Consider the following 4,660-nt stretch of genomic DNA (forward strand, 5'->3'; position numbering starts at 1 on the left):
CATTATTTCCTGGATCAATTCAGGAAAATTGAAGAACAACATTCTTAATAAATATTACCATCTCAAATACTTATAATTTTTAATCTACATAAAATGAAAAACATTCAAGATATTGGCATGTAGTAGATGATTTTTTTTATATAAACATATACATTCCCACACAAATATATGATTTTCAGTTGCATTTGATTCTTTGTGACCCCATTTGGGGTTTCTTTTTTTTTTTTTATAAAGCAATCGGGGTTAAGTAACTTGCTCAAGGTTACATGGCCAGTTATTTCTGGGTGTGGTGCTAAGTATCTGCTCCCAGATTTGATCCCCAGGTCATCCCGACACTGGAGCTGGTGCTCTTACTCACTGTGCTACCTGGCCGCCCCACCATTTGGGTTTTCTTGGCAAAGGTACTGGAGTGGTTTGCCATTTCCTTCTCCAACTCCTTTTACAGATGGAGGCAAACAGGGTTAAGGGACTTGCCCAGGGTCACACAGCTAGTAAGTGTCTAAGGCCAGATTTGAACTCAGGAATATGAGTTTTCCTGACTCCAGGGCTGATACTTTATTCAGTTCGCCACCTGGCTGGATGGGGTATCTCTGTCATCCTGTCTACTTCTGGAAGTGTCCTGAAGTATCTTTCCCACAGTGAGCTTACTGAACATAAATTTACACCCCATTATTTTTATTCACTTACCCAAAAAGCTGTTATTTTATCTACCTGCACAACAGTACACAGACATAGTGACTTACTGCACAACTTTTTTCTTTGAACTTTATTGAAAAAGATGGAGACAAGATAGTAATAATAATTTCACATAACGCTAACAAGATAAAGTATTTAGGGATAAATTAGCCTTCCTCTTTAAGGACAATATTAGGTTCAAAATGTGACTAGAAAAGAAATGAAACAGAGATGTTCTTTGCTCTCTGTCCCTCAGCCCCATTTCCCCTGTCAAAGACAATTTGAAATACTGCCTTCTCCTTAAGGAGCATTCTGTCCATTCTATTTCCCCAACATCTCCCCATCCAGACACCTCTTTCTTCCTAGAACCACAGGTTCTGCTATAACTCTTGTTTTGAAAACCTGAATTTGTTCCAATATGATTGATATTTTAGGGAATAATTTAAGCACAATGAATTTTGAGTTTGCTTATTGTAATAGTAATGGGATTTAAAGATCCCCCTGTATTGGCTTGGTTTTTGGTTTGATTGTGTTAAAACCCAGAGATTGTGAATCCCACTTGTGGGATGGACTTGTTGATGTGAAAAGAGAGGGCTGAACTGGGAGGAGCTGGTGACATAAATTTAGAGAGATACAAGAAAAGAGAGAGGCAGAAGAACTTTTTGGAAGCAGCATCTTGGAAGCAGAGAGAGACTGAGAAGATTGCCGAGGGCCAGTTTGAACTGCCCAGGACTTTTGAGAGCGGCCACCCAGAGCTGCCAAGGACTGAGGAGACATGGCTGTTATGCTGGTACTTTGTCTGTCTGTTTTGATGTTGTTTTGCCAGATTTGTTCACTGGTGAAAGACAGTCCTGTTGTTGCAGAGGTCTTGGAAACTTGCTGTTGGTTCAGAGCTCCTGAGACTGTTCTGCAGGCAGAGAATGAATTAATGAAGACACTGGCAATGTATCTTGTGGCCTTGCTAAGCTTTGTCTCCCCAGGAACAAAGATTGCTGAGAATTTGCTTTGTGTCAAGATGAAGAAAAGACCTCTCTTTGGGTATTAAATGCTGTGCTTAAGCTTGTTGTAACTCTGGGGTAGATGGCCTATTCAGTTGTAATCCAAGGGTGGGGAACTTTTGACCTTTTTGTGCTCTGTGATTGAACAAATGTATGTACTTTACTTATGATTGGAAACTAATCTCCATTTGAGAAGAGGGGCTTTGTGGTTGACTAAATGAACGTACAGCCTAGGGGTGGAGTAATATTTAGAAGAGGGACTTTGTGATTGATTAAATGAATGTAATGTCCAGAGGTGGGGTAGTACTTGGAGATTATTGAATTACACTTGGTAAATGCTGTATTTTGAATGATGTCATATTTTGATCTTCTGTGTTCTTAATTTGTCACTGAATAAAATGGAGAGCACCTATGCTGGTATTTTGAACCTTGGGAAGTTGCCTTTGCTTGGCATTACACTTATGTACTTTTTCCAACTGTGAGAAACAAAGAAAATGCACATCCCTTCACAGTAGCTCACAATGTCTTCCAGTATCTACTTCTACAAGCAAACATCAGTTCTTCTTCAAGGTAAAGTGCTATATTTATTGTATACCATCTGGTGTTGTAGGCATTCCAAACCCTCCCCTCTTCCACACACACAGACACTTTCCACCATGGCTGAGCCCAACCCCTATATTCTGGAACTGAAGCTCCTCCAAGGCTATGTTCTAGCCCATAGGTATCAACTTTGCCAGTTCAATGGGCCAGGTCAAAGGCGGTGATTAGCTTGAGACCATTGTTGTACAACTATTTATTGTAGATATGTGAATTTCTTAACCATTTATAACCACGCATAAAATTGTGCTACTGTTTTCATTAGGTTCCTAACTTTTTTATGGCACTGATGACCGTGGCCCTACACCCATTCTCCCAATAAGCTTTATGGTTTTTATTGAGCAATTTTGCATAGTGTGATGATTTTTAGGAACATATATGTCAAGTTATAGCAGAACTAATTGTGCAAGTCTTTTTTACTACCCTCCTCATGGTTGTATTGATAAATATACAATTGGCTCCTTGAAAAATAGGACAAATATTTAATTTTAGTTGAATCTGCATTTTTTTTGTTTACTTTCTAAGTCTTGACAGTTAACAAAACAACAAAGCAAGTCCTGATTTGTAGCATTTGAAAATTCAATAAACAGCTCTCATGAGCTGGTTGGAGCTGACCCTAGTACATTCTAGAATATTGGAATAGTCTCCCAATGGATCTCTTTGCCTCAATTCTCTGACTCTTCTAAGCAATCTCTGATACAACGGCCAGAAGTGGGGCCCTTTCCAATCCCTTTCCGTTGTCAGTGTTTCTCCTCATCCCCAAATTACCCTGTATTTACCTTGTCTATATTTGTATATGTACATTTGAAAGAATGCCATCTTCGTGACAGCAGACACGTTCCATGATTGTCTTAGGACCTCCAACTTCTAGCACAGAGTCTGAACATAGAAGGCTCTTGGTCAATTTTGAATTTTTACTTCTCATTAAAATCCGACTCAAATGCCATTTTACCCATTTAGCTGTGTCTGACCTTTCAGGTGAATAACAATCCTCCCTCCCTCACCCTGACTTCTCATAGCATTTTGTTTTATATTTCACTTATCATGTAATATTGCCTATTATAATTATTTGTGTTTGTACCCAACTCCAGGAGCTGCTATTAACTCCATGAGAGGAGAGACTTTGTCATATCTAAATTTTATTTCTTCCCAAGTGTCTCTCACAGTGCACTGCACACATCAGACCTTTAATAAATGCTATTAAATGAATGATGAATCCCTCTGTGTCCAGGCACACACATTACATAATAGAATATAACCCATCATAACACAGTCAATCAAATTATGTTTCCCCTAATCATCCTCTCCCTACCATCGGCTATTGCCCCTCTCCCAAACCCAACACTAATATCCCAATAAAATAAGACAATAAATATCCTGAATAATGAAGTTTGCCTACAAAATGGACGTCATTTCTATCTTTCAGCCCTAGTACACTGGTTTCATTCTATTCCATGTATTTGGTGATCTGACTTAATTTATAGCAAGACATAGTTGTTTGATCTCTGTTGTTTAGAGCCTTTGGTTTATTTCTCTTTCAAAGTTTAGATTATGAACTTATAAGAAACAAATGTAGAGAGCAATAGGGCATTTTCTGGGTGACTTCTGGATATTTTTCCAGTTATGTTAAGGGAAGGCCTGCCTCTAACTCCTTTACAACACTCTCTATTCTCCTCCCATATCAGATTACATGGAAATAACCTGATTGGCATGATATCATGGGTATTTTACCAATTTTTTTTGAGTTGTCCTCTTAGTGACCAGACCAGCACCCTGGACTTGGAATCAGGAGAGAAGGGTGTGTGAATCTTGCCACTTATTTAACAAACAAATTAGCAAACTAACCTGTCAGTCTTTGTTTTACCATCAGTAAAGCAGGATTAATAATACCCACAGTATTTAACTCACCAGATCAAATAAGAGAGTGTCTGTCCACTTAGGGCTCTGCAACCTGTTTATAAACATGTCAGCCATCATCATTATTATCTAGTACTGGTAACCTCAGAGGGTAAAGTCAGCATCAGTCACAATGAGAAACATTCTCTTTCTTTAAGACTGGTGGTGGTGTTGGAGTTTAAGGTTTTGCTGACTCATCAAGGAGAAAAGACAAGAGAAAAGTCACCAGCTTTTATTAAGCAGGTCCAAGTACTCTTCACAGACAATTCTAACCTGTAGTACCTGTTTTATCTAGTCCTTGGCAAAGTCTTTATGAGAAACAGGTTAAAAACCTGTGGGAGGAAAATTGGTCACATGGTTATTTAGGGATGAGGAACTTGTCTACCATCTGCATGAGGTTTTAGTCAAATACTGAAGGGTAAAGATATAATCTAGTTATTTGTCAATGTTCATCCCCAAAGTGAAATAGATGTAGTTAAGTTAGAAATTATATG

The 4,660-nt window shown here is 38.6% G+C and overlaps 1 long non-coding RNA gene across 1 annotated transcript; it reads right to left on the bottom strand.

The window, feature by feature from the left end:
* Positions 1-245: 245 nt before the first annotated feature.
* Positions 246-4,444, bottom strand: LOC138174258 (uncharacterized). Its single transcript, XR_011171651.1, has 3 exons — positions 4,179-4,444; positions 3,050-3,149; positions 246-1,582 (listed from the first exon to the last, which is right to left on the bottom strand). It is a non-coding gene; the product is annotated as an uncharacterized lncRNA (long non-coding RNA).
* Positions 4,445-4,660: the final 216 nt, after the last annotated feature.

The sequence above is a fragment of the Petaurus breviceps genome, unplaced genomic scaffold (assembly GCF_028583685.1).
Source record: "Petaurus breviceps papuanus isolate PSGF00001 unplaced genomic scaffold, PetGlider_PUasm1.0 688, whole genome shotgun sequence".
Classification (NCBI taxonomy): Eukaryota; Metazoa; Chordata; class Mammalia; order Diprotodontia; family Petauridae; genus Petaurus; species Petaurus breviceps.